The 22370-nt window shown below is 39.5% G+C and overlaps 1 pseudogene; it reads left to right on the forward strand.

The window, feature by feature from the left end:
* The first annotated feature begins 453 nt into the window (after nucleotides 1-453).
* LOC117084109 lies at nucleotides 454-19471 on the forward strand (annotated as a pseudogene).
* The last annotated feature ends 2899 nt before the right edge of the window (nucleotides 19472-22370 follow it).

Genomic DNA, 22370 nt, shown 5'->3' on the forward strand with positions numbered 1-22370 from the left:
GAATCCACTTATTTTTGTAAATTTATTTTTATACTTGCCACCTTACTGAATTATATTATTATTTCTAGTGATCTTTCAGTCAGTTCTCTTGGATTTGCTTAGTATGCAGTCACTTTTGCCATCTTAAATCAGAGGTCCCCAAAGGTAACCCAATTGTTTCCCAGCTTAAAACCATTCATTTTCCTTCTTAATGTCCTTAAGATAAAAGTTCAAAAGTTCTTCATCTGAACTAACAGGACACTCCCTTTTCACCTCTTCAGACTCATTTCCTACCACTCTGGTGCTCCAGGCATATTAGTTGCCTTTCAGTTTCTTGCCCAAGCCATGTTTGCTCTTGATTCAGAGGCTTTCTGTGTACTGCTGACTGCCTGAAGATTTTTTGCTCCCTTCTTCGTGCCGCTAAACCTTACTCATCCTTTAGGTTTCCCTTTGAAAGCCTTCCCTAATCCCCAGACGAGAGGAAAATTCCCCTGCTTTGCACCATATTAACCGCCCCCTTACTTCTGCTTCCCTGGCACTTAACCCAGTTGAGATGGAGGGTATGAAGAAGCGGCTTGAAGAAAGGAGTGTGAAGGTTCGTAATAGCTGCTATGTCAGTAAGCAAAAGGGCTGACTGGCGAGAAGTGACAAGATTAATCATCATCGTTGTGGGCCCAGTTTCAGAGGGGACCTAAGTTTTGGTATAGGAATTAGTTAGCATTGTTGGCTTATGGCATTTACTTCAACAGTATTCCACAGCCCAGGAGCCAGATTAGTTACGCTAAGCCAGTTGTAGAGATTTTATGCACATCCCACTCCCCAAGTCACATGACAACGTTTGGAGACATTTTTTAATGGTCATGGCTGCAGAGTGGAGTTGTCCTACTGGCATTTAGTGGGTAGAGGCCAAGGATGCTGCTGAACATCCTACAGTGCACAGGACAGACCCACACGACCATGAATTATCTGGCCCCAAATGTCAATAATGTCAAAGTTGAGAAACTCTGATCTATCAATGACCTCAGGAAAAAGGAAAATAGACTGTGTTGGGATGTAGGGGTCAGAATACAAGCATCTCCTTCTCCTTCCCTTGGAATATATGATGTGTGTATCAAGCTCGCATGCTGTATTGCTGCTGCTCCACACACTGCCTTGCATGACGGATCATCAGCTTCACAAACCACCAAGGTTAATTGATTTATTCTCAGAATATTTGTTGCCTGATGTTACATGAAGGACCACAGAGACCATAGAGAGTGTGGAAAGATCAATAGAGTAAATTCAATGCAGAATTTGAGGGGGATAATTATAATTGCAGTATGAGTTAACATATTTATCTGTTTACAAATAGATGCATACAAATAACACTTTTATAATTCTCTTCATTATTTTTGCATTTTAGATATCGGCCTTATGTATACTTTTGGAGATGGTCGCCACGGAAAATTGGGACTTGGACTGGAGAATTTTACCAGTCACTTTATTCCTACTTTGTGCTCTAATTTTTTGAGGTTTATAGTTAAATTGGTAAGGCTATCACATTTCCCTGTTTATATTTTCGTATTACTGTTTTTGAATCTTTCAGTATTTCTTTTTTTTTTTTTTTTTTTTTGAGACGGAGTCTCGCTCTGTCGCCCAGGCTGGAGTGCAGTGGCTGGATCTCAGCTCACTGCAAGCTCTGCCTCCCGGGTTTATGCCATTCTCCTGCCTCAGCCTCCCGAGTAGCTGGGACTACAGGCGCCCGCCACCTCGCCCGGCTAGTTTTTGTATTTTTTAGTAGAGACGGGGTTTCACCATGTTAGCCAGGATGGTCTCAATCTCCTGACCTCGTGATCCGCCCGTCTCGGCCTCCCAAAGTGCTGGGATTACAGGCTTGAGCCACCGCGCCCGGCCAAATCTTTCAGTATTTCATAGAAAATAAGTACTTTTATGTTTGTATGGAAGAGTATCATAAATATATCTAATAAATATACTTGTTTCCTAAAAGCCAAATGTCAGACATTATGCCAGTCAGAAAATGTGTTGCTCCTAATTGTCCTCCTTTAGCATCTTCCTTTTTGCTGAAATCTTGACTGTTCTGTTTCGTTCTCATGTATCTGTTGAAAGCTGGGACTGTGCCATGCCTGCAAGCTTTGTATCTTGTGTAGCACCCAGCAGAGTACCTTGCTCACAGTAGTCTTTAGTAAATATTTGCTGAATTAATGTTAGACTCTCAAATCCTGCTCAACAGAAAGTCTGATAATAAACAGAGTTTTGGTGGGACACGGTGGCTCACTCTTGTAATCCCAGCACTTTGGGAGGCCAAGGCGGGCGGATCACCTGAGATCAGGAATTTAAGAACAGCTTGGCCAACATGGTGAAACCCTGTCTCTACTAAAAATACAAAAATTAGCCAGGCGTGGTGGCACACGCCTGTAATCCCAGCTACTTGGGAGGCTGAGGCATGAGAATTGCTTGAACCCGGAAGGTGGAGGTTGCAGTGAGCTGAGGTTGTGTCACTGCACTCCAGACCAGGTGACAGTGAGACCCTGTCTCAAAAAAAAAAGTAAAAAATAAAATAAAGAGTTTTGAAGATACGGTTTTTTGGCTAAATTTTCATAGGTTAAGGATGTATTATTTCAGTGTCACATCACCATCATGCATTATACCTGTATTGTTTCTTAATATTTTTGCCAGTTAAGTTTTGACTTTTGAAAATTCTGTTGACTTGATGATAATATTGAAATTTGTCCTTCAAAGACTCAGTGTCTCATAATATGGAACACTTTCTTTTTTTTTTTTTTTTTTGAAACGGAGTCTCGCTCTGTCGCCCAGGCTGGAGTGCAGTGGCCGGTTCTCAGCTCACTGCAAGCTCCGCCTCCCGGGTTTACGCCATTCTCCTGCCTCAGCCTCCCGAGTAGCTGGGACTACATTAGCTGGGACTACAGGCGCCCGCCACCTCGCCCGGCTAGTTTTTTTTTTGTGTATTTTTTAGTAGAGACGGGGTTTCACCGTGTTAGCCAGGATGGTCTTGATCTCCTGACCTTGTGATCCGCCCGTCTCGGCCTCCCAAAGTGCTGGGATTACAGGCTTGAGCCACCGCGCCCGGCCGGAACACTTTCATTTATTGATTTGATAGTCATTTAATGAAAGCCTACTATGGGTAAGATAGTGTGCTAAGTATGAGAAATACAAAGTACTGGTCAGGTGCGCTGGCTCACGCCTCTAATCCTAGCACTTTGGGAGGCCGAGGCGGGCAGATCACCTGAGGTCAGGAGTTCAAGACCAGCCTGGCTAACATGGCGAAACCCCGTCTCTACTAAAAATACAAAAATTAGCTGGGCGTAGTGGCAGACGCCTGTAATCCCAGCTTCTTGGGATCCTGAGGCAAAATAATTGCTTGAATCCAGGAGGCAGAGGTTGCAGTGAGACAAGATTGTGTCATTGCACTCCAGCCTGGGCAACAACAGTAAAACTGCATCTCAAAAAAAAAAAAAAAGAAAGAAAAAAAGAAATACAAAGTACTGTATACAGTGATGAATGAAATAACCATGTCCTCATTCATTGAGGACTTATTCATTATAGTCTTACAATTTTTAAAAGGGATATACAAAAATATATATATATTTTAAAATTTGGCCGGGCGCGGTGTCTCAAGCCTGTAATCCCAGCACTTTGGGAGGCCGAGACGGGCGGATCACGACGTCAGGAGATCGAGACCATCCTGGCTAACACGGTGAAACCCCGTCTCTACTAAAAATACAAAAACTAGCCGGGCGAGGTGGCAGGCGCCTGTAGTCCCAGCTACTTGGGAGGCTGAGGCAGGAGAATGGCGTAAGCCCGGGAGGCGGAGCTTGCAGTGAGCTGAGATCCGGCCACTGTACTCCAGCCTGGGCAACAGAGCGAGACTCCGTCTCAAAAAAAAAAAAAATTAAAGTGTTATGAAGGAAAAATAGAACATTATAAAGTACCTAGAACCTATGTACAGAAAATACTGCACTATGGGTTTTTTTAAGCATTTTCTTGAAAATGACTTATTTCTCAAAATTCTTTGAATGCTGATTTCATTTTTTATTGTTCTGTCATCATGCATACTTGCATTTATTTTCCTCTAAGGATTTACTTTTAAGCATTAAACTTAGAAAATGTTCATATAAAGAGGGCTTAGAGACATAATTAGCCCAAGAGACTGATTTATACTTAAAAAAAAAAAAAATTCTTCCAGTAGAACTTTTCTGAGCAATTTTTCACGTTTTTAATGTCTCTCCCAGATTAAAATAACATTTTCTAACTGTAAGGAGAAATGTAATCTGCCAAGTATTTTTTCTCTATATTATTTTAAATTGAAAGTTAAATGGTGGATTAAGCTTGTTCTAATTTTCGATCACAGTATTTAAAGACTATGTATGGTAATTATGTACTTTTTTTTTTGAGACGGAGTCTTGCTCTGTCGCCCAGGCTGGAGTGCAGTGGTGCGATCTTGGCTCACTGCAACCTCCGCCTCCTGGGTTCACGCCATTCTCCTGCCTCAGCTTCCCAGGTAGCTGGGACTACAGGCACCCGCCACCACACCCGGCTAATTTTTTGTATTTTTAGTAGAGACAGAGTTTCACCGTGTTAGCCAGGATGGTCTCGATCTCCTGACCTCATGATCTGTCCACCTTGGCCTCCCAAAGTGCTGGGATTACAGGCTTGAGCCACCACACCCGGCCAATTGTGTACTTATTTTATACATATTGTATACACATTCTCGTTGTGTACACACATACGTATAGACAGATTCACCAAGTCAGTCTGTCTGGGAAGCCTACCACTAAGTAAATGTCTTACAGCTGATAACTATTAAAAACTCGTTTGTGTTTGAAGCCAATGTTGATTAGTTTTTCTGTGGATTTATGCTGCAGGTTGCTTGTGGTGGATGTCACATGGTAGTTTTTGCTGCTCCTCATCGTAGTGTGGCGAAAGAAATTGAATTCAATGAAATAAGTGATACTTGCTTATCTGTGGCGACTTTTCTGCCGCATGGCAGTTTAACCTCAGGAAATGTACTGCAGAGAACTCTATCAGCACGTATGCGGCGAAGAGAGAGGGTACAATGGTGGCCTATTCTGTATAATAGTATTATCTAGCACTGCAAAGAAAACTAGAAGAAAAAAATCTGTCTTCTTTTTAAGTCAAAGGGTCTTCTCAGATAAATTTGCTAAATAAAATTATTAGAGTTGAGTGCTTACAAACTTCTAGAGTTAATTCAGAAAAATTCAGAAAAGCTTAATGCTTTTTTTAAAGACACAATTAGAAAGTTTAAATTATAGAAAACCTTTGCATATAGACAATGGTGCTATAAAAGCATCCTTTTATAGTCCTATTTTATCACCTCACATTGAATGCTGAATTATTTTTTCAACTGCATGTGGCTTGACTTTCACCTTGTTACATGCTTTTTTTTATTATGGTAGTAAAAATACAACAAATATACCCACTTAGCAGATTTTTAAGTGTGCAATACAGTATCGTTAACTATAGGTACAATGTTACTTTGTTCGGAACTCTGTAGAACTTATATAATGCTACATTCTTTTGTCTTTCAGTTAAGCCTCATGAGCAGTGGAAGATTGTATACTATAAACAATGAAATGGGAAAACAAAGGAATAAGGACTTCAATTAGAGAGAGGAAATATTCCCTCTCAATTAAATTTAGAGATTTTTCTTCTGTGTTTTAAAATTATTGTCCCAATGACATATATATATATGTGTGTGTGTGTGTGTGTGTGTGTTTTGTTTTTTTGGGTTTTTTTTTTTTTTGAGATAGAGTCTCACTCTGTTGCCCAGGCTGGGGTGCAGTAGTGCAATCTTGGCTCACTGAAACCTCCACCTCCTGGGTTCAAGCAATTCTCCTGCCTCAGCCGCCTGAGTAGCTGGGACTACAGGCGCGCGCCACCATGCCCGGCTAATTTTTTGTATTTTTAGGAGAGACGGGGTTTCACCATGCTGGCAAGGCTGGTCTCAAACTCCTGATTTCAAGTGATCCAGCAGCCTCGGTCTCCTAGCATGCTGGGATTACAGGTGTGAGCCATCAAGCCCGGCCCCAATGGCACATATGCTTTTTAAAGTAAATGGTAAATAATTTTTGAAGGTGACATTCCTTTTTTGAAAATTACTATAAGTTTCAAAACATGTTTTTTTGAAGGTTCCTAGCAGTTTTATTTGTAATAGCCAACATATTTCTTTTGAAGTATAAAAAGGTTAAATCTGGTGTTTTGTTGGAAAAAGCATATATGGAAAAGTTGAGAAATACCCCATCAGTGTTTTTAGTTGTTGTTAATTTACATCTTCTAAGTAATATTTTGTTTCTTAGGGAGTGTGGAGAAAATGCACACACACTTTTCCCCCGTTATGTGAAAAATAAAGCTTCCAAATTGAAATTTAGAGCAACTAAGATACAGAGACAACAGAACAAAATGTTTTTGAGCTTTTGGGAATTATTAAGAAGTAAATGCTGTGGAGTGTTGGCATACTTTGAACTCTTTCTCTTAAATATTTTTGTAACTTTTAGGAAGGTTTATATCAATATTAAATATATAACATCATTTAATAGTTTGTTTAACCTGCTTATTTTAAAGGAGAGGTCTCCAGATTCTGTTTCAATGATGAGAACACTACCTCCAATAGAAGGGACTCTTGGCCTTTCTGCTTGTTTTCCCCCCAATTTGGTCTTTCCACGTTGTTCTGAGAGTAACCTACAGAGCGTCTTATCTGAACAGGACCTCATGCACCCAGAGGAATCAGGTAACATTTGCTACTCTGTCTGCTCTCAGGGTAAATGTGCCTTTTACTCCTGTTGTTTTTATGTTTATCTTAAGATGTTTTCTCCAGTTATATAAATTGTTCTCTCCCTGGTTAGAGCCTAACATCCCTCATTTGAACTCAACTCCAGGAATATCCTTACAAATGGAACGCATCATCAGTGCCCCAAGACTGCCATGTAACCACAGCAGCATATCTTTATAGAGCAGTGGGTAACAGTCATACTACCTTCCTTAACTGTATCCCCTTTAAACCCTGAAACCACTCGATGAACTTAGGAGGGAGTTACAGTCCTCATTTCAGAGATGAGAAAAGCAAGACTTGAAGAGATCAAGTGACTTGCTCAAGGTCACTCAGCTTATAAGTGAAGTGGTCAGAATTTGAATGCAGGTCTTCTGGATCTATGTGAAATTCTATATTTAGGCAGTATAACATAATGGTTAAGAGCATGGAATATGGAGTTAAATTGATCTGGGGTCAAATGCCAGTTTTGACATTTACTAGCTGTGTGACTGACTTTGGGAAAGTTACTTAACCTCTCCTCTCTAAGCCTCAGTTTCCTTGTCTTTGAAATTGACTTAATAATACTGACTTCAGAGAGTGATTGAGAGGATTCAGTGAGTTCAGGCATATAAAATAATTAGCATTGAGCCCAGCACCTCTAGAAACACCTCAGTAAATGTTGTTATGATTAATGTTAATACCTTTACCTCACTACCTGTTAGATACAGATTTCATGTTTTAAGTTGTAATCCCAGCTCTTTCACTATTCTATACCTATTCTAAGTAATTTTCTTTACAGATATTTGTGTATCTTAGGAGTGTCTGTATGTTACTGCAGGATGTCTAAAGAGGGAATATTCTCTCTTAATTTAGGGATTCTCATGTATTTTAAAATTATTGTTCCAATGACACATATTTTTTTAAAGTAAATGACAAATAATTTTTGAAGGAGACATTCCTTTTCTGAAAATTACTGTAAGTTTCAAAACTTTTTTTTTTTGAAGATTCATAGCAGTTTTATTTGTAATAGCCAACATATTTCTCTATTTGATAGGGGTAAGACAAGAAACCAGGACTAGGAGATCAGAAAGTAAGCAGTAGATTTGAAATGAAGAAGATAAACCTGTCATCAGGGACTAAGAATCAGGGTCTAGGAACAGATAATTTGTGCATCTTTGAGATCCGGAAGCTAGGCAAAGGGTTGAGGTAATATAGGATTGGGAACTCAGCTAAGAACTGTGGGCTGTGGGAATGGGATATTATATCTAACTAGGACCTTGGTAATGAGCTGATTTATTGCACCTGACCCACAACTTTTGTATGTTTTCTTTTGAAATAAGAATCAGTGTCTAATGGTACTCTTCAGCCCTGGACATGGAAAAAGTAGTAGATTGTGACAAGCAGTATGTAGTGTGTACAAGGAAAAAAGACATTTATGGTTTAGAGAAAATTGTTTCTCAGTCCCAGAGATTTGAATGTGAAAATATGCATGATTTTGTAGCTATATCAAAAGGAAATGCCATCTCTTCTTGTCTTCTTGTGACTGCTAACACTCTCTTCTTAATAAAACTTATTTTGAAAGTTGTGTCTAACATATACTGTGACATTTTCTAAATCATTCACAGACTTCAGTCTTTATAATGGAGGAAAAGTATGTCAGGATACGTCTTACTAAGGAGGTGTCATTTAAGCTAAAGGATAAGAAAGGGATGGCTACACAAGGAGAATAGATGTATTTCAGGCAAAGAAAATAATATAGGCAAAGGTTTGGAGGCAGTTAAGAAGAAAAAGACAACCAGTAGGGCTAGAAAGTGAGGGAAAGGGTAAGACAAAGCGGTATTGGAGAAAGAGACAGTGAAAAATTATTTATGGTTTTATAGGCCATGAGGATCTACTTGATATGGATGTTTTTCTTAAGTGCAATAGAAAGTCATTAAAAGATTTTAAGCAGTAGACTAGTGTGTTCCAATCCTATTTCCACTTTAAGATGATTATGATCACTTCTACCTCCATATAGATTATGCAGAGGCCAGACTAGAAATAGGAAGAGTACTTGTGAGCCCTTTGCAAGAGATGATAGTGTATGGACCAAGGTGTTTGCAGCGTAGATGGAGAAAAGAAAAAGAAAAGAGAAGAGGGACGATGTGAAATACATTATAGACATAAAAACCAACCGGACTTGCTAAACTTATTAATGCACCACACATAGGTGTGAATTAAAGTGAGGAATCAAGGATGATTCCTAAGCAAGAGGAAGCTTGACACGTTTGAGGAATAAAATTAACCAAGCCTTGGATATCTGTGAGGCATCCAAGTAGAAATATCAAGCTGATTGTTGAAACACAAGCCTAAAGTTTAGAAGAGCGCCCTGGACTAGAAATATAAATTTGGAAGCCATCAGCATAGAGATGGTATTTAAAAGAGATGGGCATGGTAACTTATGCCTATAATCCCAGTATTTTGAGAGGCTGAGGTGGGAGGATTGCTTGAAGTTAGGAGTTTGAGACCAGCCTGGGCAACACAGCAAGACCCCCTCTCTCTATTTAAAATAATAATAAAATCCATGGATGTTGGTGAAATCACCTGCTAGAGAGTCGAGTCAGAAGAGAAGAGGGCCTAGAATGTAGCCCTAAGAACATCTAACATTTGAGAGGTAGAGAAGGAAGAGCCGGCAAAGAAGCCTTCGTCAGCTTTGTCAGCCAATAAGGCAGGAGGTGGGAAATTAGGACAGTGTAGTGTCGTGAATGCAAAGTACTGCTCAAAGATCAAGGGAAGATAGCTCAAAGAAGTATCCATTGGATTTGGTATAATGGAGTTTACTGGTGACCTCGACAAGAGCAGTTCTAGGGGAAAATCAGGGAAGAAGCCAGAGTGTTACGAGTCAGTTATGAATGGGGAATGAGGAATTGAAGAGGAGATAAGATGAGCAGATAATTCCCTTGTGTATTTGCCGATCAAGTGGAGCAGAGAAATGATCTGGCAGCTAGAGGGGGATGTGGGCTCAATAGAAAATATTGGAGCACATTTGTATGGTAATGAATGAGCCAGTAGTCCTGGAGAGGGAGCTAGCACAGAGGAGAGAAAGTATAACCAAAGTTGTAAAGCTCTTGCAAAACAGGAGGGGCCGCATAGAGAGTGGTCTTTGGTAACAGGAAAAACACATCCTACATTTTAACAGGCAAATGAGAACTTGGGTACAAATATAGGTAGTTGTGTATGTTTGTTGGTGAGAAGATCAAGTGGATCAGATATGATGACTTCTGTTTTCTCAGTCAAATCTGAGGCAAGGCCATCAGTTTAAATAATCTGCTATGTATTTTCCAAACCTATATTCTCTGCCCTCTCCAATCTATCCCGCATAACACTTTCCACATTGATCTTCCTCAGGTGCAATTCAGTTTACACGTACTCCAGTGTCTTCAGTGAATTCCTAATATTTATGAAAACAAGTGTTAATTTGCCCATATAATTCCCAATTCTAGCTTTGTCTCTCAATAGTCTTTTCCTTACGATCTTCATTTGGTAATAGGTAGTTTTATGGTAGTAATGTATTATGGTAGTCTACAAACAATAGCTCTTGGGCCAAATCTAGCTGTCCACTTGTTTTTACAAATGAAGTTTTATTGGAACCCAGCCATACCCATTCCTTTATGTATTGTCTGTGGCTGCTTTCTGCTACAATGTCATAGGTTAGTTAGGACAGAGACTATATGGCCCAGGAATCCTAAGATATTTACTATATGGCCTTTTAGGGAAAAATTTGCTGATTCTTAATTTTGATCAGACTGATTTCTTCAGTCTAACTTAGTGGAAAGAACAAGGGCTGTGGAGTCAGACAGACTTAAGATTGACACTGGACACCAACAGTCACTGAAACTTTCTTCATTTACAAAATGAGGATATAATACTTAACTTTCCTTGTCATAGGGTCAGTGTAACATATATAAAAGCATATATTTCTGGCACTTGGTAAACCTTCAAGACAAGCTTCTGTCCTCTGCTCATTTGCTCAGACTACTGTTCTGCTGCTTTATTAGGAATGGGCTTCATTGTCTTCCCCTTATACCTCCATCTCTGCCTCTCAGAATTCTACTTATCCTTCTATGTACCTCCATAGTGAAACTTTTCCTGCTTCCCAACATACGGATGTAATTTCTCATAGACTACAACTTCATGGCAGTTACAATTTTTTAACAACAAACAACAAAATTGTAATTGCTAATACTTAATGAACTTATTACTATATGCATATCAAAACATGTTTTATACCTTAAATATAGATGATAAAAAATAAAAAAGAATTAGCAATTACTTAGGCTGCTATTCTGCATATTACCGCACATGGAATAAATACCAAATTATTATTTGCTCGTTCAATTCAGTGGATTTAAAAAGGGGAGGGATCAGTGTGGACTGTCATAGTGAAGACTTCATTAAGGAGCTGCTTCCAAATGTATCAGTGATCAATGAAGGCATAGTGAGAAATTGAGAAACATGTAAAGTCAAGTAGAGCCTATGACTTTTAATTATCTACTTTATGATGTAATAACCTTGCAGTTTTCTGTGAAAGGTTCTAGGTGTTTATACTAGTTATCTGTTGCTACATTTTAAAAATGACTCTACAACTTAGCAGGTTAAAACAAAAAGCATTTATTATTTCACACAGTTTCTGAGAGTCAGGAGTCTAGCAGGAGCTTAGCTGGGTGGTTCTGGCCCAGGTTCTTTCATAGGGTTGCAGTCACACTGTCAGATGGGGTTGCAGTTATCTGAAGGCTTGACTGAGACTGGAAGATCCACTTCCAAGCTCATTCACATGGCCATTGGCAGGAGGCCTCACTTCCTTGAGATGCTCACAACATGGACTCCTACAGAGCAAGTGATTAGAGAGAAAGAGAGAGAGTACACGTGTGTAGCCAGGGGTGGAGGGGGAGAGAGAGAGAGCAAGAGAGTGAGCACAAGGGTGCATACGTGTGTATAACCAAAACAGAAGCTATAATGCTATCACAGGTACGTCTGCTTTATTTTACTGGCTGTGCACATACAGACCAACCTGGTATAATGTGCAAGGGAACTACACAAGAGGATGAACACCAGGAGGATGTAGGTCGTTGGGGCTCTTCTTAGGACTAGTTATTACAGTGCTCGATACCTGGGTAGTTATTTATCCCAAAGGAATAGTGTTTGCCTGTTCATATGAATGAAACAATTGTAATCTAATTGGTGTCAACATTTTTAAACTTTCACAAAGATTTTAAAACCTGTGTCACTGTGAATGAATTCAGTTTCCCTGACATGAGGCTAAAGGACTTTTAGTAAAATTATACCTACACTTTATATTATAGAATAATTTCTGTTTTCTCTCCAGTTGCCTTTCACTTTTCTGTTGAAATCTGGATTTCCTTTTTCCCATTTAATCATTCAGATTATTTTCTAGATGAAATGACCAAAGAAGCAGAGATAGATAATTCTTCAACCATAGAAAGCCTTGGAGAAACTACTGATATCTTGAATATGGTAATGATTTCCTATCTGTTTATCTAAATATGAGTTTGAATTTTAGTTCATTGTGTATGTGAATGTGTGCATACTTCCTATACTCTTATATGCATGAAAACCACTTTATTTCTTATTTTGTTTGTTATTTTTAACCAACTATATTGAGGTATAATTCACATATAATAAAATTTGTATGGATCCTCACATTATTAGTATGGCAATTGAGAGTAGATTCTATTACTATCTGTTTTCCCTTCATTATATATATATGTGTGTGTGTGTGTGTGTAACACGTATATATAAAATTTGTACTATATATGTTGTACACATATATATAAAATATATATATATGTAATTTGTACATAGTGTATATACTGTATTCTTTTTTTTTTTTTTTTTTTTTGAGACAGAGTGTCACTCTGTCGCCCAGGCTGGAGTGCTGTGGCCAGATCTCAGCTCACTGCAAGCTCCGTCTCCCGGGCTCACGCCATTCTCCTGCCTCAGCCTCCCGAGTAGGTGGGACTACAGGCGCCGCCACCTCGCCCGGCTAGTGTTTTTTGTATTTTTTAGTAGAGACGGGGTTTCACTGTGTTAGCCAGGATGGTCTCGATCTCCTGACCTCGTGATCCGCCCGTCTCGGCCTCCCAAAGTGCTGGGATTACAGGCTTGAGCCACCGCGCCCAGCCTATACTGTATTCTTTTTATAATATATATTTTTTATGTTTCAGACACACATGAGCCTGAATTCCAATGAAAAGTCATTAAAATTACCACCAGTTCAGAAACAAAAGGTATAATATGGAGATTTATTTTCATTATTGTTGGTAAGAGCAGTTTAAGTTAATTTTTTGGATGGTTTTTGGAAAGAACACAAGAAACGTAAGCATTTACTTTAGAATTTAAAAGACAGAGGGATACAATGTAGATAACCTCCATTTTGCCTTGTTCTGATGTTATGTATTTTCTGTAAAGAAACAAGAGTGGAAGCATTTTATTGCTGAAATTTGCTCTTTGGGATCACTAACTTAAGTTATACTAGCCATACTTTTCCTTCTGTCAAGCCATAGGTTATGATTGCAGTTCTTATGTGTAGGAAAAGACTACCATTTATTGATAGAGTGGCTCTCTGACTTTGGTTGAGTATGACTTTGAATGAATTACTATGCTGACTTTACTGAATGATATTAATATCTTTTTTAGCTTTACAATTTTGTGATTTTAGTGAAAATCTTTGGTAACCTTTCCCAATATTGGGTTGGGCTTTAATTTATCAAGAAATTGATAGCATAAAAATAAGATTAAACATTTGGAAATTAGAGACTGTTCATGGGTTGGAAAGAGAGACTTTTAATGAATAACAAATAGCAAAAGAAGGGACTAGGCTGAGGTTTTCACAACCATAGAGAGATAAAGGCCTGCCCTGAAATCCTTTGCTTTTCCTGGCTTTAAGGACTAGTGCGATGAATGAATGAGGGATTTGAGGATTAGGAAAATAAATTGGAGAAATGTAAATTGAGGGAAGAAGACTATTAAAAAATTTAATTTCTATTTGTAGTGTCTTTGACATGTTTTCAGGTTTAAAACTCTTAAAATTGAAGTCACTGAAGTGCAGGAGAATCATGCTAAATTGTTAAAATTTAGAGCTAGTCCTCATTCGTTCTATCTATAATACGGAAAGGCATGGTGAATAACAGCATTCCTTTGAATATTGGAGAGCTGTTCGAACACAGTTGTAGAAGCTCAATGAATATTGACTGATTTTTGACTGACTATACTTCCAAGCAGACACCTTTCTTGTTTCTTTCCTTCCTGTTCCCTTAGACTCCAGGCTCTCCCTCTTCTGGGCTGCTTTATTGTGCTAGGGAAAGAAAGGCATGTTCCTTTAGAAATCAGTTCTGGCAACCGGGCCTTCCTCTCTTAGGGCTCTTAAAAGAATCATGACTTTTTAAAGAGCAAGGCCAAGAACAACCAGAAACGGAAAGCAATTGCTTTTAAGCTGACATATATTTTATACTTTCTATAGTCCTTTTAAGTTTAGGCCCTACCAGGCCTACTTTAGTAAATGATAAAAGATTTATTATACTATTCTGTATATTAACTTGTTAATTTTTAACTTGTCGTGTTTTAATAATCTCTTTGGCACAATAGGAACCTCTTCTAGGCCTAATCATCACAGTTTATAAAATTTGAATTAATGAGTTTTTACTATCCAGAGACCCAAATTCATTAGATATGTGCATCCTTTAGTTTGTTTGTAGAATTTAGATCAGCAACTTGGTTTTGCCTTATTTTATCCAGCAGGAATTAATTTTATATTGTTAATGCATTATTCAAATGTCAGTGTTTGATTTCATAGTTTTTATACAAATCTTACATTTTACACTTAATATTCTTTCCTCTTAGTGTTCTTTCATTTATAGAAATTATTATAATTAAAGAATATAATCAGTACAGGGAAGAAGGTCAAAAATTTGAAAGCGCATATGAAGGTTTTGTTTAGAAAAGAAAAATATTCATTATTATTTAGTTTATAGATAAAAAACATTTCATGTGCAGTTTCTTCAGTTCTAGGAGTGGACTATTCATTTTTTTTTTAATTTTACATTTTTATTTATTTTGTGAATTTTGTGGACTCAAAAGACAATGAAAATTTGAAAATTAGGCCTGGTGTGGTGGCTCATGCCTGTAATCCCAGCACTTTGGGTGGCCAAGATGGACAGATCACTTGAGGTCAGGAGTTCGAGACCAGCCTGGCCATCATGGTGAAACCTCATCTCTCTACTAAAAATACAAAAATTAGCTGGGTGTGGTGGCACGCACCCATAGTCCCAGCTACTCAGGAGGCTGAGGTGGGAAAACCGCTGGAACCCAGGAGGCAGAGGCTGCAGTGAGCTGAGATCATGCCACTGAGCTCCAGCCTAGGTGACAGAATGAAACTCCGTCTCAAGAAAAAAATTTGAAAATTAGAGATGATCAGGAAAGTGGGAAAAATATACTAAGCTGTACTATGTACAAGAAAAGTGTACTTTTTTTCTTTGAGATGGAGTTTCGCTCTTGTTGCCCAGGCTGGAGTCCAGTGGCACAGTCTTGGCTCACTGCAACCTCCGCCTCCCGAGTTCAAGCAGTTCTTCTGCCTCAGCCTCCCGAGTAGCTGGGATTACAGGCATGTGCCACCACTCCCAGCTAATTTTTGTACTTTTAGTAGAGACAGGTTTTCACCATGTTGGCCAGGCTAGTCTTGAACTCCTGACCTCAGGTGATCCACCCGCTTCGGCCTCTTAAAGTGCTGAGATTACAGGTGTGAGCCACTGTGCCAGGCTAAGAAGTATACATTTTTAATAGCATCTTGCAAAATTATCTCGAATTTTATGTAAGGATTGATTCGGATTGAGAAAAGAGGCAGAGAATAAATATTGATGGTATTGTGATTAATGGCAAAATTAAGGCAGGTAGTACGAGTTGAAAATTAAACACAGATACATGTTACTAAGTCAAAATTAGATGTATCACAGACTAGAGAGTGGCACAAATGATCCTTAAAGAAAACAAAACTTCAGCAACTATCTGGTAAAATTGCTATTTTTATTCTCCTAGGCTTATAAAAATGTAAAATCTTGGCAATATTTAAAGTAGATAAGGTGTCCTTGTAAACTAATAGTAGTATGACTATGATAATTACTTCAAAAAATTTACAGAAACAACAAACAGTTGGGGAACTGATGCAGCATACAGCTCTTACTGAAAACGATGATAGTGATGAATATGAAGAAATATCAGAAATGAAAGAAGGGAAAGCATGTGAGCAACATGTGTCACAAGGGATTTTCATGACGCAACCAGCTACGCCTATCGAAGCATTTTCAGATGAGGAAATAGGTAATGACTCAGGCCAGGTGGGACCTCAGGCTGACACTGATGGAGAGGGTTTACAAAAAAGACGTATTTAGACATGAAAATAATAATGGTGTTGATCAACTTGATGCCAAGGAAATAGAAAAGGAAAGTGATGGAGGACACAGTCAGAAGGAATCAAAAGCAGAAGAAATAGTCAGTGAGAAGGAAACTAAACTGGCAGAAATAGCAGGTATGAAGGATTTAAGAAAAAGGGAGAAGAGCACAAAAAATATGAGTTTTTCTTTGGCAACTTACCAGATAGAGGTATGAATACTGAGAGTGAAGAAAATAAAGATTTTGTTAAGAAAAGGGAAAGTTGCAAGCAAGATGTGATCTTTGACAGTGAGAGAGAATCAGTAGAAAAGCCAGTTGTTACATGGAAGGTGCAAGTGAGAGTCAGCAGGGTATAGCTGATGGATTCCAGCAACTGGAGGCAATAGAATTTAGTAGTGGAGAGAAAGAGGATGATGAAGTGGAAACTGACCAAAACATATGGTATGGCAGGAAATTGATTGAACAAGGAAATGAAAAAGAGACTAAACCCATAATATCCAAATCCATGGCAAAGTATGATTTTAAATGTGATCGCTTGTCAGAGATCCCAGAGGAGAAGGAAGGACAGAGGATTCAAAAGGAAATGGAATAGAGGAGCAAGAGGTAGAAGCAAATGAGGAAAATGTGAAGGTGCATGGAGGAAGACAGGAGGAAACAGAGATCCTATCAGATGACCTTACAGACAAAGCAGAGGTGAGTGAAGGCAAGGCAAAGTCAGCGGGAGAAGCAGAGGATGGGCCTGAAGGTAGAGGGGATGGAACCTGTGAGGAAGGTAGTTCAGGAGCAGAACACTGGCAAGGTGAGAAGAGGGAGGAGAAGGGGGAAAAGAAAGGGTGGAGGAGAAATGGCGAGGCCGGGAGAGGGAGAGAGGACCTAGCAGAGGAGGAGGAATGGAGAAGAGGGATGGGAAAGAGCAGGAGCAAAAGGAGAGGGAGCAAGGCCATCAGAAGGAAAGAAACCAAGAGATGGAGGAGGGAGAAGGGGAGGAGGAGCATGGAGAAGGAGAAGAAGAGGAGGAAGACAGAGAAGAGGAAGAAGAGAAAGAGGAGGAGAAGGAGGGAGAAGGGAAAGAGGAAGGAGAAGGGGAAGAAGTGGAGGGAGAAGGTGAAAAGGAGGAAGGAGAGGTGGAAGGAGGAGAGAGGGAAAAGGAGGAAAGAGTGGCGAAGGAGGAGAAAGGAGAGGAGGAAGGAGACCAAGGAAGGGGGAAGGGGAGGAAAAAGAGGAGGGAGGGGAAGTAAAGGAGGGGCAGGAGAGGGGGAAGAGGAGGAAGGGGAGGGGGAAGAGGAAGAGGAAGGGGAGAAACGGAAGAGGAAGAAGGAGAAGAGGAGGGGAAGAGGAGGAAGGAGAAGGGAAAGGGAGGAAGAAGAAGAAGAAGAGGAAGGAGAGGAGGAAGAGAAAGGAAAGGGGAGGAGGAAGGGGAGGAAGGAGAAGGGGAGGGGGAAGAGGAGGAAGGAGAAGGGGAGGAGAAGAGGAGGAAGGAGAGGGGGAAGAGGAAGGAGAAGGGGAGGGGGAAGAGGAGGAAGCAGAAGGGGAGGGGGAAGAGGAGGAAGGAGAAGGGGAAGGGGAGGAGGAAGGAGAAGGGGAAATGGAGAGGAAGAGGAGGAAGGAGAAGGGGAAGGGGAAGAGGAGGAAGGAGAGGGGGAGAGGAGGAAGGAGAGGGGGAAAGGAGGAGGGGAGGGAGAGGAGGAAGGGGAGGGAGAAGGGAGGAAGAAGAGGAAGGGGAGGTGGAAGGGGAGAGGAAGGGGTGGTGGAAGGAGGAAGGAGCGGGGGAAGGAGAGGAAGAGGAAGGAGAGGAGGAAGAAAGGGAAAAGGAGGGGGAAGGAGAAGAAAACAGGAGGAACAGAGAAGAGGAGGAGGAAGAAGAGGGGAAGTACCAGGAGACAGGCGAAGAAGAGAATGAAAGGCAGGAAAGGCAGGATGGAGAAGGGTACAAAAAAGTGAGCAAAATGAAAGGATCTGTGAAATATGGCAAACATAAAACATATCAAAAAAAGTCAATTACTAACACACAGGGAAATGGGAAAGAGCAGAGGTCCAAAATGCCAGTGCAGTCAAAACAACTTTTAGGAAACGGGCCACCGGGTTCCAAAAAGTTCTGGAATAATGTATTACCCATTATTTGGAATTGAAGTAACAAACCTTAATGTGACCCCATTATGGCCAGCCAAACAATTTAAATGCCTTGCATATAACAGGCACTCATTACATGTTGTTAAATTGATTTTATGTCAATTATTTTATGTGTAGTAAAAAAAAAGCAACTGATGCAGCTGTGTTAAGGAGCCAAAGACAACAGGAAGCACTGGTAATTTTGGCCACTCTCAGACTAAAATTTTGGTGTATTTCACCCCCAAATTATAAAACCATAACTAGAAAATATTAAAAGGTCATATCAGATTATTAGCATTATATATTCATTAAAGGCAGCTTTAGGAAATAAGAATGTACTACAAGAGTGTTTTGTTTGTGTGTATAGATCATTCCATTTTTAAATGGCACAGATGCTTAAGGGCTATAAAAACTTCTAATTTCTTGTAAATATGTTAGCACTTTTTTTAAGTTAGTGATTACAGTTTACCTACTGTATAGAATAATTTCTAATAATGGATGGTATTCTAAAACTCAATTGAGGCATTCACATTTTAAAGAAAGTATTGTCTTTTACCTTTTATATGTTCTTTTTGCAAAAATCTACAAAGTGACAGCTGTGTTCAGAGCTTAGCTCCCAAAAACGTGATCTCTTTTAGTTACTCTCTGGACAGATGGCAGTATATCTAATGAAATGGTGATTAACTTAAATGTATAATCTGGAAATATGTAAAACTTGAAGTATTTTTTGTCCAGGCAAAGCTATTCATTGGGCTTCGGTTTCCTCATCTCTAAAATGGAGTGGATGAGATGATGTGATAACTGCAGTCCCTTCTAACTCTTAAATTCTTTTCATTCTCACAGATTTACTCTATCCTTGTTATTCGTGTAAGAAACGTTTTAGGGAAGAAAAATTACACTTTAAAATTAAATTAGTTTTCTATACAATTGTTTTCTTTACTCTTGAAAAGTTATGACAGCTTTAATGTCTCTTGTCTTCTGTAATTTTTTATTTCTAAACTCCTGTCGTTTCCAAGCTTTAACTGTACTTTATCAGAGCCTTCATTTCCGGTATGTGTTATATGCCTCAATGTATTCATTTTGTCTGTTCTGTAATTTCAGTTTGTCTGTTGCTTGTCAGAATGTTTCAAGTAAAATAAAAAATTAAATGTATATAGTCAGAAATTCTTTGTGAAAAGATAAACTGTCTAGTATTAGATACTGAATTTTAGAGAGGCTAGATTTCCACTAGAGTAATTACAATTGTCTCTTAAAATTGTCCATGTACGTGATGCAGCTAATTTATCTGATTGTTTATTTGTGGCTCCTTTTTCTTTCTTTTTTTTTTTTTATCATACTTTAAGTTCTAGGGTACATGTGCACAACGTGCAGGTTTGTTACATATGTATACATGTGCCATGTTGGTGTGCTGCACCCATTAACTCGTCATTTACATTAGGTATATCTCCTAATGCTATCCCTCCCCCCTCCCCCCACCCCACAACAGTCCCCGGTGTGTGATGTTCCCCTTCTTGTGTCCAAGTGTTCTCATTGTTCAGTTCCCACCTATGAGTGAGAACATGCGGTGTTTGGTTTTCTGTTCTTGCGATAGTTTGCTGAGAATGATGGTTTCCAGCTGCATCCATGTCCCTACAAAGGACATGAACTCATCCTTTTTTATGGCTGCATAGTATTCCATGGTGTATATGTGTGTGGCTCCTTTTTCAACTGATTTCCTTTCATAGTCCCTTTTATATCCTGGACATGAGATATTTCTTATACTTAGTTTTATTAAGGAGGATTTTGATGATAAACTTCCTGTGAATTTTGTGTAGTTGAATTATTTGCACATTTGATTCTCTGAGTAAGAAGGAATATGAGGAAAAGTCTAGAATCGTATTAAGTAAAGTATTTCCTAGGAGCAATTATAAATTTTACCTTAGCTGCAAGGATCTCTGGCAGCTTCCCCTAACTAACCAAATGTACTGATTTGGCATTGCAGTGCTTTACTAAATTTGACCGCATTCATTAAGGGTTAGTAGAAAAGAATTAATACTATGATAAAAATATATGTGCCGAACATGATTATTTATAAAGTAGACTTAAAATGATTAAATAAGAGCCCGGGCGCGGTGGCTCAAGCCTGTAATCCCAGCACTTTGGGAGGCCGAGACGAGCGGATCACGAGGTCAGCAGATCGAGACCATCCTGGCTAACACGGTGAAACCTCGTCTCTACTAAAAAAATACAAAAAAAAAAACTAGCCGGGCGAGATGGCGGTCGCCTGTAGTCCCAGCTACTCGGGAGGCTGAGGCAGGAGAATGGCGTGAACCCGGAAAGCGGAGCTTGCAGTGAGCTGAGATCCGGCCACTGCACTCCAGCCCGGGCAACAGAGCGAGACTCCACCTCAAAAAAAAAAAAAAAAAATGATTAAATAAGATGGATGACACAGAGTTCATAAAGAAAAAAACCTCCAGGGAAATGAGAAACTCTTAAACTCTAGTTATTAATGTAATAGCTATGGACATTCATCTTCTATTGAAGAGATAATCAGCCAGTAACACTGAAACAACGTTCTAAAATACACCTATCTCAGTATTAAACCTGGTCTGTATGTCCATGTTTAAATAGCAGTTCTTCACATTTCCCTGACCAAAAACGTTTTGTGCTCTTTAGAAGTGGTAGTTCGTGCAAGCATTGTTTTCTTGTGGAGAGCACTGGCCTCCCTAGTCACTTTGAGACCAAAGCCCTTCTTCTGGTTTTGTACTTTTGAGCTGTCTGAACCTGAGCTAGTCTCTTAGCTTGGCAATCCTCAATTTCTTCATCTGGAAAATTATAGAATGAGAATGAGTGACCTAAGGGATTCTAGAGGAACGGCAGTTGTTCATTACCAGCTAGAGCTCTGTCACACCCAGATTTTCTGCAGTTCCTTTTTCCTCAATAAAAAATCTTGAGTCTCATCACCAAAGTGACCCCACATTCAAACTAACTAGTAGTTATACTAAAGTAAGCAGTTATCCTAAACTACTAAGCACACACTAACTTTCTATGCCCATTGTTGGGCAAACATTTATTTAATAACATGTGGCAAGTCTAGTATCCTCAAAAAGTTTATGGAGAGGAGTGTATTGTGGGTTAGGGGTGCGTTGGGGTACAAAAGACCCAGGTCTAGCCAGGCTTTCATTGAGAGAAGTGATTTACATGTTTGTAAATTTTATATATCTTAGGAGAAAAAAAAAAGGAAGCTTAAGAATGAGACCACTTTGGCCCTCATGAATTAACACTTGGTTACATAGATTAAAATAACTGGTTCCTTCTTTCTTGTTCCCATCTGCTGGTTGTTCAGGCTTTTATAGTAGTTTATCACTGATCATTATTGAGGGAAGTGTGAGTAGTATGTATAGAATCCATTGAGTTACGTTTCCTAATGAGAACTCTGGCTGAAAAAGACTTTAAGGTAAGCTGCAAAGGATCACCTACCTCAGAAACTTCTGCTGCTGCTGCTGAACAGCAGCACTCCAGGTGAGTGCAACTGACATGTCTTCTATTATGTCACTATAGAGGAACTTGCTATACACTTACATAGCAAAAATAACATGTGACCATGGAAAAAGAAAAACCCAAGCTTTTCTTGTTTCTGACCTGGAGAACTGAGTAGAAAGAGTGTTATTCAGCAAGATTGAGAATAAGGGAGCAGAAGCAGGTTTGGGAGGCAGTTTTTTACTATTGAATTTAGATTGTCTGTAGGAGATGTTCAGGAGGCAGATACATGTATGGATCTGGAGCTCACGGAGATTGCTGAGTATCGACAGCTCGTAGATGTAGTTAAAATTGGATTTGACTGAAAGGAAGTGTTCCTAGTGTGAATGGAGGAGAATTGAAGACAGAATTCAGAGAAATATCAGTAGGTAAGGGAGAGGTTGAAAAAGTGAAGTCTGAGGAGGTGTGGGAGCACACTTACTAGGAAAGAGAGATGCCGCTCAAGCCAAAGAAGGGGTTTCAGAGAGGAAGGAGTGGTAGTAGCTGCAGAGAGAGGCTCTCAGAGGCAGCCTAGTAGAGCCCCAGGGGCAGA

Source organism: Trachypithecus francoisi, unplaced genomic scaffold, assembly GCF_009764315.1.
Source record: "Trachypithecus francoisi isolate TF-2019V2 unplaced genomic scaffold, Tfra_2.0 Contig00432, whole genome shotgun sequence".
NCBI classification, from domain to species: domain Eukaryota; kingdom Metazoa; phylum Chordata; class Mammalia; order Primates; family Cercopithecidae; genus Trachypithecus; species Trachypithecus francoisi.